At 38.5% G+C, this 15120-nt stretch overlaps 1 protein-coding gene across 4 annotated transcripts in view; it reads left to right on the plus strand.

The window, feature by feature from the left end:
* anks1b (ankyrin repeat and sterile alpha motif domain containing 1B) overlaps positions 1 to 15120 on the plus strand; it is a 227912-nt gene that overhangs the window by 17504 nt on the left and 195288 nt on the right. The window lies entirely within an intron of this gene.

Here is a 15120-nt window from a genome sequence, read left to right on the forward strand (position 1 = left end):
CCACCGGAGGTTCTCAATCGGATTTAAGTCTGGTGACTGCGATGGCCACTTCAAAATGTTCCAGCCTTTAATCTGCAACCATGCTCTAGTGGACTTGGAGGTATGCTTGGGATCATTGTCCTGTTGAAAGGTCCAACGTCTTCCAAGCCTCAGGTTTGTGACGGACTGCATCACATTGTCATCCAATATCTCCTGGTACTGAAGAGAATTCATGGTACCTTGCACACGCTGAAGCTTCCCAGTACCTGCAGAAGCAAAACAGCCCCAAAGCATGATTGACCCCCCGCCATGCTTCACAGTAGGCAAGGTGTTCTTTTCTTCATAGGCCTTGTTCTTCCTCCTCCAAACATAGCGTTGATCCATGGGCCCAAACAGTTCTAATTTTGTTTCATCAGTCCACAGAACACTATCCCAAAACTTCTGTGGTTTGTCCACATGACTTTTGGCATACTGCAGTCGACTCTTCTTATTCTTTGGGGACAGCAAGGGGGTGCGCCTGGGAGTTCTGGCATGGAGGCCTTCATTACGCAGGGTGCGCCCCGTATTGTCTGAGCAGAAACTTCAGTACCCACATCTGACAAATCTTTTCTCAGTTCCTCAGCAGTCACACGGGACTTTTCTCCACTCTCGCTTCAGGTAGCGCACAGCAGTCGAAGTCAGCATCTTCTTTCTGCCACGACCAGGTAGCGTTTCAACAGTGCCCTTTGCCTTGAATTTGCGAATGATGCTTCCTATGGTGTCTCTTGGTATGTTTAACATCTTTGCAATCTTCTTATAGCCATTGCCCTTCCTGTGAAGAGTAATCACCTGTTCTCTTGTCTTCCTGGACCATTCTCTTGACCTCACCATGTTTGTAACCACACCAGTAAATGTCTAGAAGGAGCTGAGTATCACAGTCATTTTAAAGCTGCCTAATTGGTGCTTATTAGGCTTTATTGCTGCTCCCTGATATCCACAGGTGTTTTCAATACCTGATTGAAAACACTTCATTGAACCTCTGTTCTTCAGAATGGTAGTCTTTAAGGGGTTGAATAATTATGTCAATGAAGAATTCACAAAAGAAACTTTTACAACTGTATTACAAAACTAATTGATGTCATTTTAGTTGCATATGGTTCTTTAAGAAGTCCTTGTAGGATTTCATTCTGAATACAATTACAAATGTACACTAAATTCCCTAAAACCATTTACAGCATTGGGGGTTGAATAATTTTGAACACAACTGTAATTTAAACGTGGCTCAATAGTTAACATCTTAGCAAGATTATGAGTCAGTGAGAAGGTTATGAGTTCAAATCCTATCAACATTAAGCTGCCACTGAGCAAAGCGCTAAACTTTCACCTGCTCTCTATCGCTATGAGTGCTGTAATTTAAATTTACTCTGGATAAAGGTGTCTGCCAAATGTTATATTTAAACTCGAACTCCTCTGTGACATATTACAGAAATCACTTTTCAAATAACTGCATCACATTGTTAACTTTTTTGCCGATGCACCGATGCGAATAGCTGAAAATGCTATTGAAATGTTTCTCTCGGTGTCCTTTGTGTTGCGTCACAGAAAAGCAATTCCTAAAAATGCATTATTCTTAGAAAGCCTTTCTTCAGTGGATCATTTTTGCTGTAATCATGACGACTGTTCTGTGTCTTTCCCAGGATTCTTATTCACAATATGCACCAAAAGATACTGTACACTACTCTTTTACTACACCGCTATTAATAATGCTTTCTTTGATTGGATAGTCAGAGAGCGCACTAGTCAGAGCTCACAACCCACATCTGTAGCAAACTGAACAAGCTCAAATATTTCCATGTGGATTAAATTGATTTTCTTTCATTCCACAACATCTGACAGAGTAGAAAAAAAAATGATTTAGTCGCAGAAACAGTAACAAGGACATTTACAAGATGGACTTATCAAGAAAAGCTGGACATCATGAGTAAAGGTCGGCCATAACAATCGTTACCAGTATGAACTGATTATACTTTTGTGTTTTCTTTCCCATAGAATTTGCCTTCATTTTAAATCCCTCTGGACCTCTCTGTCCACTCTGTCTTTTGTCTCAGTGATTTTACAGGACAGTGCAGGTACTGAGCTGCTGACAAGGCAAGCCTGTGCTCTGATCCCTGAAATAGGCCACAGCAGGGTGTGTGTGTGTGTGTGTGTGTGTGTGTGTGTGTGTGTGTGTGTGTGTGTGTCAAAGCATGATAGCTTCAAGTGCTGATGGCTACGCTTCGTACACGATCACTTCCTAACAATAGTCAGAAGCCACTAACTTTCTCTTCTCTCTTTCTCTCTTTCTCTCTCTTTCTCTATCCATCTTACTATCGAACACTTTTATTACCTCTTTCATATTATTAAATAGCTTCATTATGCAGAAATAAAGAATCCTGTTGCTCCGATTCTTCACAGTTGAGCTTTTATTACACCTTTAATGTTGGTTCAACTTTCCTGTCTCCCCTTTTTGTGATTCTGATGTAACAGAAACCTGGGATATATAAATGGTTTAGATATTTTTTGTATTGTTCTTCGAGTCTCTACATTTTCAGATTCAGTGCTTTTTCTTTCTTTTGTTTTTTACCCGGTTAACAATGACAGAAAATAAATTGGTGCAATAAAAGTGCAAAGTAATATCATGTCACACTGTGTAAGGATGTACCGGTTCCTAAAATACACTTGTGCTGAGGATCTGATGGATTCAGCTGAAATCGCTGATTAACTGAGTGCAGCAACGCAGCATGAAGACTTGTTATAGCGTAATGATAATAGTTTAATGATGAAACGAAGATGCAACGTGTACAGCAGGGGCACGTCTGACTCCGGCCTCACTGGAATCTGAAAATTAATCTGGATTATCCTCTACACTGATCTGACTTGAAACTTCATAACTTCATGAGCGTCAATCAAATCTCACCTCTTACTCTGACTTTATGCGAAGAGTTAACAGTTATAAATATGTAATATGAATATAATATTATATGAATATGTGTGTATATATATATATATATATATATATATATATATATATATATATATATATATATATATATACATTTTTTTAAATTAATTTTTCTAGTTTATAGCTACATTCCTCTCAACTCCCATCCCAACTTCACCTCAGAAACAATACCAATGACCTCAAAACACATAAAAAATTTTTGTTTTGTATGTTTAAAATGCACATGTGGAATGTACGTACGTTACTCTATAATCCCCTTTTTAAATTTTTGTAGCACATCTTCCCACAGAAATCCACATCAAGACACATTGCCTGCAAATTTTTGCAGGGAGATCAAACTGGCAACCCAGTTAATAACTGTCCACTTTGCTCTTCATCCTCCGCTAAAAAGCAATGCCCCTACTTCAGTAATAGTGACGTGGAGGGAAGATCAGTTGAAATGATAACAGTGAGACTTTTATCATTAAACTGTTTTTCGATTATTTGATTGTGTGTTGGTTTGTTATCGATTATTGTCACTGTGTGTTTATCACTGTGCATGAAATCACTAAATATTTTCCACGCCACTTTGGAAACCCTGCTGGATTTAGTCTTCCTGCAGACGAGTGTGGGGTAGACTACCACATGCTGAACAGATGGGCAATAATCACTAACTGGTTTATTTTTTAATAAACTGAGTAGTAGCTAAGAGCATGCCTTCATCTGTTCTGGTCTCGATGCTAATGCTGGGTTAAATTTAGCATTGAATACTATGTTGGCATTCTGGTGGCCCAGATTGTGAAGTGATGGGACAAAGATTAGCCTGAGGAATGTTAAGAAATCATGAAAACACTCACTGGCAGGCTGATATTAGTCAAGATGTACATAACACATCCTACAACATCAAATAATAGAATTGAATTCCCAGAATTGAATCCACCCTGATAAAGCATTAAGCAGATCCTGTAGATGGAAGTTTAATGATTATATTTGTGTGTGTGTGTGTGTGTGTGTGTGTGTGTGTGTGTGTGTGTGTGTGTGTGTGTTTGGTAGGTGAATGTGTGCTGCAGAGGTTGAGAATTAATATATATCAGCTCTCTGTGTATTAGCACTCACTCAGCACAAGTTGTCTCTGCCATTTGAGAGTGTGTGTGTGTGTGTGTGTGTGTGTGTGTGTGCCGCTGTGCAGCTTCTTCCTGCTGCACAAGGCCTTGATTGCCCTCCCTATAAAGGCAGTAATTTTCGCTGTGTGTGTGTGTGTGTGTGTGTGTGTGTGTGTGTTTGAGGGTGTTTCTGTTTCAGATACACTGAGCTGTGTAACAGCTATACTGTAAACTATAGATTGATCCGCTGCCGATATTCTTGCAGAAAACTGAATATGTTATACAGAATCCCTGATTGATTTCACGAAAAGCGTGAAAAATGATTCCGTCTGCAGCATGTTGCAGCTTGTGTTGTGTTTTCTTTTCACTTGTTTTGTATCCTATGAGAACCTTGAGAACCTGCTGTCTGGCTTCTGAGCAAAAAAACTTCCTTTTGCCTTGTTCACCATGCACACAAATAGTTTATATCATTTTATTTCATTTTCTCGAATGAGCTTAGTCAAAGCTAATAATTATTACGTTATGTACACCCTGACTATAATTCTGTAAAATAATTCCCAAACAGAGTGCTAACTAAACGCTAATGCTAGCATCGGCCAAATTGTAACCAAAGTTAAGAATAATTGGACATTTCACTCTGCATTAGCATCATATCGACAAAACTCTACACTACTCTGTGTGCTTCTTTTTAAACATCCTATAATCTCCACTCTTCTGGGAACCACATGCGTGTTATTAAAGTCAGGTACTGGTGTAGGTGAAGTAAAAAGGCCTGGGGTGCAGTCAGCATTCACATTTATCATGTTTAATAGGATCATAGGAGCTCTTTAGCAGTAGATCTTCCACATCTTCCAACTCATGTAAAGCAGATCTTAATGGATCTGTGAAAAGTGAAGTGAAGGGGAAAATCTGTGCTACTGCTTCCAAAGACATCCGATACAATTGTGTGTACAACTTTGTGCTAACAGTTTGAGAAAGAACTACATATGGCTGGTTAAATCTTGTGTCCCAATACTTTTGTAGAGTGTATAGTGTATGATATGTGATATGATGTGATATGATTGAACAATTGCATGTTTCCCGATAATGTCATGAGCTCACTGTATTATAATAGGGTCATTTATGTAAAGTTGTCTTTGGGCAACATCAGGCAACCTAACTTTTTTTTTTTACTTTAATAAAGCACATTGGGGAAAAGAATAAAGATATGCAAAGACAATTTATTATAAAATTCAACTAAACCTTGATCATACGTAAAATAACAAAGCTGAGAACCCAAACAGTCCAAACTCATGCAGCTTTTTTAATTTACATTATAAGCTTAAAAAAATGTCATACGAATCAGACTGATATATAGTGATTATAGTGATTCCTTGGACTGAAATGAAATACTGGGGGGAAAAAATGAAATTCTCAAAACTACTTAACATCATGTTGTCACTTGCATCATAAAAGCAATTTCTTGTTGCTTTGAACAAATTGCAAAAAGCTTCGCTACATTCATTTAATCGATTGTGTATAAGTGTCTGCTGTTTTGTATATTATCGATAATTTATGTTAATGTCATCAAAATATATTGTACTTGTTGTCACCTGAATAACTTTAACCCAGAAAACTGTTTGGCATCAGTTCATTGAAGGCATATTGGTTAAACCTGTTGTCATAATTTGTGAAGACAATTGAAGACAGACAGCAAAACACAGAATTAAACAAAACAGTCGGAAATGTGTGAATCCTGTTCGGTCTCTACAATCAAAATCTCACATACAGTAATGTGTACATTTGTGCTGTTGAAATTCATAAATGCCGAACAGAAGAAATTCAGTCTTGTGCATTTTCAATTATTGGAATCCAAATTGTTTAGATCAGAAACTGAAACTGAGATTGTGCACCATCACACTGACAACATGACTAAACATTTTGACGTTCTTGTTTGTGAGCAATGAAAAAGGACGTGTTATTCTGATGGTAATGAGATTTTTATTGACACAAATATTTACTTTTGAGAGATGAACGAAGAATTTTGAGAAAAGTACAGACTTCTGCAGGAAATCTATTGTGTGCTGCTGTTTGTACAAACTGTCTTGCGAAATGCACTTACTGGTGTGCAAATATTACAAATAATTCTAGAAATGCTCCAAAGAAACTAAGAAAGACTGTAATGACAACTGGTTTAAACATTTTGCATTCAATGAACTGGTGAGAAACTGTATAATATATTTTGATCGAAATGACAAACAGCATACAATTATACACTGAGAAAAATGCCAAAACAACAACAACAAAAGGGGTTGGTAGCTTTGTGTGGTTAACGCATTGGACTTTGGATCAGAAGGTTGTGAATTAAAATCCAAGCCACACCAAGCTTCCATTCCTTGGCCCCTGCAAAAGGCCCTTAAGGCCATAGTTGCTCACTTGTATGCAAGAAAAATGTCAAATGTCTGCTAAATGTAAATGTAAAAAAATATTCTGTTTGTGAATGCAGCTGTATTTACTGCACTTGCACACTGAGTGGACGTTTCCTACACTAATTAACACGTTAATGACGCAAAAGAATCACTCTCCTGCTTCACTCCTGCAATAAATGATGGTGCGTGTGGGGGTGCGATAACACGCTCGGTAGCAAATGTAAATACTAGAACAGTGTTAATCATGTAGTCACGCTTAATTTCTCTCACTAGCTGTGATTTTTTTCTTAAACGTCTGGCACTGTTGCAAAGGAACCTTGATCTGTCTGCTCTGCAGATCGTCGGCTGATAATACCGTGTGCCTCCTATTGTTGGCTGATTCAAAAAAGAAAAAAAGAAAAAAAGATGATGCGAAGACATGCAAAAAAGCTGTTTGCTGCTCTTGCTGCCTGTTGAGGAGCTTTTTGTTGCTTTCTTAATTAGGAAATCAGCGTGCAGAAAAGAAAGTCTCGAGACAGCACTTCTGCACGGATCACCGTAATTAACCTGGGTGAAGAAGTGCACAGCTCGTTCAGACAGTTGAAGCCGATTTTCGACCCTCATCCATACAACTCTGGAAGGCTCTATTTAATCCATATCCATTCACATGGGTTCTGAGCGTAGGGATCAAGCACTGACATTCAGAAGATGCTTCACAAAAAATAGCAATCGGCGTGCACCTACCATCATCAGACTTTCTTGCTTAAGTATATTTTAATACTTTTTTACTCATTCATTCTTTATCTTCCCAAAAAAAAGAGTTTTTTGTCCCTCAAAGAAGAACTTGCAAGATGCTTATACAATTGTATACAATTGTAATAATAAAATCTGTAGCTCAGCTCCATAGAGAGGAGAGGATTAGTGCTTGGTGTGTTGGAGCACTGAGATAATGAACTGTCAGCAGATGTGCTCCAAAGCCAGTTGTGACAATGCAGTCTGTATTGTCTCACATTGTCTGTATTGTCTTGTATTGTCTGTTTTTGTCTTGTATAGTCCAAGCTGAATGTATAGATTTATTTATGTCTGTACTTTGCGAGTCACTAACAGCTGAACCAAATTCCTTGTGTGTGTCAACACACTTGGCCAATAAACCCGATTCTGATTCTGTGGAAATGAGTACATCACACATCCAGCTAGAAGATGATGTGGCTGGATTTTCATCTTGTTGTCAAAGCTTTAGGGTCACCTCAGAAGGTCAGAGTTAAACCCCAGAACACAGCATAGCAGCAGGTAATATATGAATGAGGTTTGATCATCCGCCTAATGTGATGTTACAATGCAACACATGATTAATGGTTTGAGTGGTGGGACTAGTTTATAACAGGTGGAGCTTAGTGGTTAAGGCATTCAACTTTAGTGTCTTTAGTGTCTTTTTGTGAGTTCAAATCGCATCCACACCAAGCTGCCACTCCTGGACCCCTGAACAAAGCCCTTAGCTGCTCAGGTGTATGAACAAGATAAATGGAAGTCGCTCTGGAAAAGGTTGTCTGCAAAAAGAACATAATGTAATGTAAGTAAAGAATCTGCAACCGTCGACATAGCTTACCTTAAAAGCTGCAGTTCCTTTTTTGTAAACATGTGTGCTGTTTAAGATGCCTACAGCATGGTGGTGGTCCACTGTGTCATGACTGGATATATATGTACAGTGCTGTGAAAGAGTGTTTGCCACTTTCTGATTAATTTAAAATGTATTTTGTGCGCATATTTGTCACAATTCAATTATTGAATTGTGACAAATATGCGCAAAAAATTGAGGTCACTTCATGACCTCAAAGCGCACTTTGGGTATGCAGAAAGACAATAATCTGAAACACATCAGCAAGTCTATCTCTGAATGGATAAAAAAAATCAGATTGCTGGAAAACCCTCTGAATGAACCAAATTATGACGATTCTGCAAAGAAGAGTGGGCCAAAATTCCTCCACAGTGAGGTGAAAGACTCAGTGAGAGTTTCAAATGGCACAGTACACATGTAACTAACCCGGGTATTAACCCAGAACCCTGGTGCTACATAAAACAACATAGGGCTACATCAATGAAAACAGGACAGAGACAGTACAAAGACAAATACAAACAAAATACAAAACAGCACCACCAGTAAACAGCAACAGCAGCAATCAGGTTGATGTGCAAAACAGCATGTAAACAGGTATATAGTTATAATAAAATAATAATATAATATGGATGTGTGTGAATTAAAATGAGTATGAGTGTGTGTTGAGTTCACATTTGTAGCAGCTCAGTAACACACAGTTGAGTAAATGTGTGCATGTTAGTTTCAGTTCCAGTTCAGTTCTGTGTGTTCAGGAGTCTGATGGCTTGAGGAAAAAACTTTTGCACAGTCTGCAGGCCCGAATGTTTTTGGAACCTCTGTCCTAGTGGTAGGAGAGTGAAGAGTGTATGTGAGGGGTGTGTGGGGTCGTCCACAATGCAATTAGCTTTGCGGATGCAGCGTGTGGTGTAAATATCCATGCTAGAGGGGAGAGGGACTCCGATAATCTTCTCAGCTGTCCTCTGTAGGGTCTTGCAATCTGAGACAGCGCAGTTCCCAAACCAGGCCATGATGCAGTTGTTCAGGATGCTCTCGATGGTCCCTCTGTAGAACGTGGTCAGGATTGGGGGAGATAGGCTTTCCTCCGCCTTCTTAGGAAGTAGAGAAAGCCTTCTTGGTTATTTAGCTGGTGTTGCGTGACCAGGTGAAGTTCTCGGCCAGATGAACACCAAGGAATTCTTTGCTCTAGACGATCTCCACGGAGGATCCATCGATGATCACTGGAGAATGGCCACTCTGTGCTTTCCTAAAGTCAACGACCATCTCTTTGGTTTTGTCAATGATCAGAGACAGGTTGTTGGCTCTACACCAGGTTGTTAGCTGTTGCACTTCCGTACTGTATGCTCACTCGTTGTTCTTGCTGATGAGGGCCAACGCAGCCGTGTCATTGTTTAACTTAATGATGTGATTCGAGCTCTGCATTGCTACACAGTCGGGAGTCAGGAGATTGAACAGCAGTGGGCTGAGCACACAGCCATGAGGGGCTCCAGTGCTCAGTGTGGTGGTTCTTGAAATGCTGTTCCTGATCCAGACTGACTAAGGTCTCTCAGCTTCTCAATCAGGTCCTGAGGGATGATTGTGTTGAATGCTGAACTAAAGTCTATGAACAGCTTTCCTACATATGTAACATTAGGTTCAGGGGCAATTATTTTTTCACATAGGGCCAGGCAATTGGATAATTTTTTTGAATAATAAATTAAATCATCATTTGAAAACATCATTATTTTGTATTTACTCTGGTTATCTATGTGTCATATTCAAATTTGCTTAATGAGCCAAATCATTGACAAAAATGCAAAAGAATTAATAAATCAGGAAGGGGGGATATTTTTTCACAGCACAGTAAATGTTGTCCCTGTCACTGCAGTACATGTTGTTGTTATAGTCAATAACCACATTCAGGCCAAACAGACCACAATTTAATCTGTTATTGATGTTATTGATAAACCCTCTATTACACATTAGACTTGTCCTGCTATCTCAAGGACGAGGGTCAGGGTAGCAGAGCAGATCTCTGGTTTCTGTGTGTAACAGTATTGTATATGTAACACACATTAAAGTGGTACATTTGAATGTATTTATATAATATGAAAAGGCTAAACATAAGTTTATTAGCTCCAGGTTAGACTACTGTAATGCATTATACACTGGTCTCCCACAATCAACTCTGAACAGGTTACAATTGCTTAAAAATCCTGCTGCTACTCTTTTGACTTATACACAGGTGACAACACCCAACCCTTCGCTGCACTGGCTTCCAGTCAGTTTCAGAGTTGATTTTAAAGTCCTAATATTTGTCTATACAGCTGTAAATAATTCAGCTCTCAATTACCTTTTCGACTTACTACATCTCCATTCTTCATAACGTTCCCTTATATCCTCCTATCAGATTCTTTTACATGTACCAAGGACTAAAGTACAAAAACAGAGGTGATCAAGCTTTTGCTGTGGCCGCTACTAAGCTGTGAAACAATTTGCCTTTTAATATAAGATCAGACTCAAATCTGGTTTCTTTTAAATGTCTGTCACTTTTTATCTTTGGCTTTTAATTCCTAAAGGATTTGAAGTTGAAATGATTTTCTTATTTTTTGTATTTCTTGTCTGATTCTTGGATGTGAACGCTCTATTTTATTTATTTTTTATTAGACTTTTACTGTAGAGCGTTATTAAATGTGCTATATAAATAAACTTTTGATATGTTTTGATTTGAATATTAATAACTTATATTTTGACTCGTTAGGATTAGATGCTTAGTGCCAACATTGGACCTCAACTTTGTGAATATTTTTGTAAACCAGACCAAATTATTATTTTTTTCTAATAGCGTTCAGACCTCATGCCGTCACTGACTGCAAATAATTTGCAACCAATTTGCTTTGTATGAACACATCTGTATTTCCTAAATATTTGCGTCTTGGGCTTTCGAATGGGAACGGGAGCTTTGAGGATGGATTGGACTGTAGTTAATGATAACAGTCTGCTACACTGATTCAGGACTATAGTTTGCTTCTGATCACCATCACTGTACCCCACAACATCGTATATCTGTAATAAATGGACATTCGGTGCAACCCAGATGAGGACGGGTTCCCTCTTGAGTCTGGTTCCTCTCAAGGTTTCTTACCTTATGCCATCTCGGGGTTTTATTTCTCTCACAGTCACCACCGGCTCGTTCATCAGGGACAAACTTACACTTATAAAGAACATATTCATTTTTTTATCACCACATTATCTGTGTAAATCTGCTTTGAGACAATGTTCATTGTTAAAAGCGCAATACAAATAAATATGTATTGAATTGAATTTCAGTAAAATAATTTACTTCAGCTTTGTGGTAGACTTGTATGTGTCCAAATATTTATGAACAGGACTGTGTATACAGTGTTCTGTCGTAGATTTTTTGATGATTTATTTGATTTAAAAGCTTGATCTAACGCTACACTTAAATACATACACAATATATACACTTAAATCTGGTACAGTTTTATTTTTTATATCATATATCTTTTAACAATTGTTATATAAGCAGCTTTACAGAAATGACTATATTAAGAAGATACATTTTAAATGAATAAGTCTATTCCCTAAATGATCCACTGGCTCATAGTACTACATTATGGATTAGTGAAATTATTACTTTGTTAACTTTTATATCCTTTCTATAGGCCCTTATTTAATCCATGACAACATTCAGATTACAAACGCATCTGGGTAACAAAACTGCAAGAAAAAAAAAAGCAAAAAAAAAAGATAGGGGGCAGGAGGGCCTCTAGTAATTTTCTGCCGGGGGCCCCACAGTTTGTGTAATTGCCTCTGTATGTCTTAGTTTACATGTGTGCGAATGGAAAAATGAAAGGTATGTACATCAGTAAATAATGAAAAAGGGGCGGGCGGTCTGATGTTATTGATGCCGTTAAATGTATTCGTATACGTTTCATAAAGTTTTTTCAAGTATGGATCTTCATGATGTCATGAAGGGTGGAATTCCTTGTAAGGAATTCATTGAAAGCAAGAGCCACACCCATCACAGCGCTAAACAGGACTCACTCAAGAAGAACCCCGTTCTTACCATATAGACACGTTCTGCTGTAGCCGTCGTTGCTGCTGTTGTTCTGGATGTTCGATTTTAGACTCAAGATTCGATTTCGAATCAGATATATACAATCTGATTGTTAGCTGTAGTTCATTTATGACTATAAAGTTCCTGCATTATTTAAAGCGATGTCGCAACTCACAGACAATCACTACTTAAAAACTGCATGTGCGATTTAGCTCCGCCCACAGCCTCCAGGAGCTCTACTGTTTTAGCATAAAGCTGTATCTTTAAAAAATAAAAATCTGATCAAACTAAAGATTCATAGGAGACATAAAGGATGCAATCATACTCTATAAGTACTCAAGATGACCTTGAGATTGGCCGAAAAATAAAAGTTTGTCCACTGTTTGCACAAGTCTAAGGCACACAATTGTGTAAGACATCTTTGTATGTAGTAGCAATACATTTTCCTCTCACTTGATCTAGAAAATCCTAACCTGTTCTTGAGTGAACTGCCATAGAACCCCAACCAAATTGAAAATCTTTGGGATTATTGTGAATGCTGACTGCATCCCAGGACTTCTCACCTCACCTCACCTCACCTCACCTCACCTACTTTAAGACCTGACTTTACTAACACCCTTGTGGATGAATGAATTTCCACAAATCTCCACAAAATCTAGTGAAACATCTTCCCAGAAGATTGGAGGTTAACAGCAAATGGGGACTAGGTGTGGAAATAAATGTTCAAAAAGAAGCACATACCAATAGTGAAAAAACGTTCATCCATATAGTGTGTCTGTCTAAAATCTTTTCACTTCAATCAGCCAATTTTGATAGCTGTCAGTAAACCTATGATGTATGTGACCAGACTTTAAGGCTTGATTGGTTGGAATCCGACCCACATTTATAGGATGTCTGGCATGGAATTATCTTTTTTTCATGCACATGTTAGAATTAAGGTCAGGATTTAGTGAAAGCCATACTGAAACTGTAACATTAGCTTGATTTAGCTAAATTCCAGCTAGTTTTGTTTTGTGTTGTAATGTCTAAGATAAACCTTCGCGGCTGATGATCTGTCATTGTTCTGAACTAATCTTATTTGTTTATTTTTTTCAATTCAATTCAGTTTTATTTATAGAGCACTTTTAAAAATGTCTCAAAGCAGCTTCACAGAGATAAAGCGTGTATTAAGGTTGGATAAAAGAAAGTGCAAGGGAAGTCGTAGCTCAGTGATCAAGGCTCTGGATTACTGATTGGAATGCCAGGGGGTCAAACCCCAATATCCCCAAGCTGCCACCCATAATGCCCTTGAGCAAGGCTTTTAACCCTCTGTGCTCCAGGTACAGTATGCTGTAACAGCTTCCTAACATCATTGGAATATGCGAAGAAAGAATTTCACTGTGCTGTAAAGTACATGTGACAAGTACAAAGCAAATTATAAGTGTTGTGTATTAGTTTTTATTTCCTTTTGCTTAGCTCCATTTTAAGTTTATCCCTAATAAGTGAGCCAATGGTGACTGTGCTGAAGAAAAACTCCCTGGAATTGTATGAGGAAAAAACCTTGAGAGGAACCAGACTCAAAAGTAAACTGATCGTCATCCTCAACACCTCAACAGTTCCATTAATGTTGAGGTGTTCATTGATGATGGACGTATGTATTTTGTCACTTTTCCACAAAACAAACCACCGAACCAAACGGCTAATCTAGGGGCTACTAGGTGTATTTTGGAGACACTTCAGAAGACCCAATTCACTTTATAAAAGAATCTGTATTTCTGAATGTTTTTGATGAAACCTTAACATGTGCTCTTTTCATTCTGTCGCAGAAAATGACCTTCTCCAGAATTTCCTGAAATCCCAGGACTCCCATGACCTTTTGACCTCTATTTCTTAAATACAAACCAAAAGTTGGGGAAAAAAGAGATGATTCCTCTTGGGGTTGTGGAGTCTGTGGTATTATAAGTCGTATTTTCATTTGCATCTATTTTTACTCAGAGCTCTATCTAAGCGAAGACTCGGCCGGGGTTTTTTATTTTGTGCGTGGTTTGTTTTCGTTTGGGAACAGAGCACAAGTTCTCACAAAAATGCCAAGTGAGCTTCGTAGGCAAAATGTTCGATCTGTTCTGTTTTTATAATGTAGCATCGAGACCCAGAGCCTGAGTTTGTATAATAAAGAAAACCGAGAAATTGTTTTGTTCCGAAACGAAGCGATGCTTCACCACTCTCAGGAGTTCTCTCTCATGCTTTTCTCTCAAGATGGTGCTTAAAGCTGCTGGTTTTGTGGGAGAGTGATTTAGGATGATGTCGAAAAGCGTGGGAAAAACAATCACATTCAGCGAACTGTGCGTGTGTGAACGTTATTGCGTTTGACCCCTTTGAACAGGAAAGCAGTTCTAATTATTTCAAGGCTGCATTGTTCTCTATTCTCCAGCTCGTATTTCCATGCAGCACGGTTAGAGTCTCTGTAGTAGATTTTTTGTGGTTTGATTATATGATTTTGTTTGATTGACAGCGATGCAGTGTGTAGACACTCTGCTTTGTGGTGTTAGCACAAACAGATTAGCAGTGTTTACAGAAGAAGCAGAGAAGAGCATATTTTGGAGGGAGAACACTTGTGAACAGGGCCATATATAGTCATGGATCTGTTTGTGTGTGTGTGTGTGTGTGTGTGTGTGTGTGTGTGTGTGTGTCTCCACAAGGGGCTTGCACACCTTTGTAAATATAACACATCACTGCACAGAGACTCCTAGCCATAGTGCGCCTCTCAGAACCAAATATAAACTAATTTGTACCACGTATAACCCGATCGACTCAGATGTTCTATCACACAGAAAGTTGCCATGTCGACAAAGATCTCATCAACCTCCCTGAATCACGTTCCACATCAGTGTATGTTTGTATGTTTGGTGTTTTAACATAGCGGTCGCATTCATCCCAAAGGTGTTCAATAGGGCTGGGGCTCATTAGCAGGAGTTCTTCCACCTTTTCCAATCCATGGAAAACAGATCTCCATTTAGCTGGCTTTGTGCATTATCATGCTG

Source organism: Silurus meridionalis, chromosome 10 (genome assembly GCF_014805685.1).
Source record: "Silurus meridionalis isolate SWU-2019-XX chromosome 10, ASM1480568v1, whole genome shotgun sequence".
NCBI lineage: Eukaryota > Metazoa > Chordata > Actinopteri > Siluriformes > Siluridae > Silurus > Silurus meridionalis.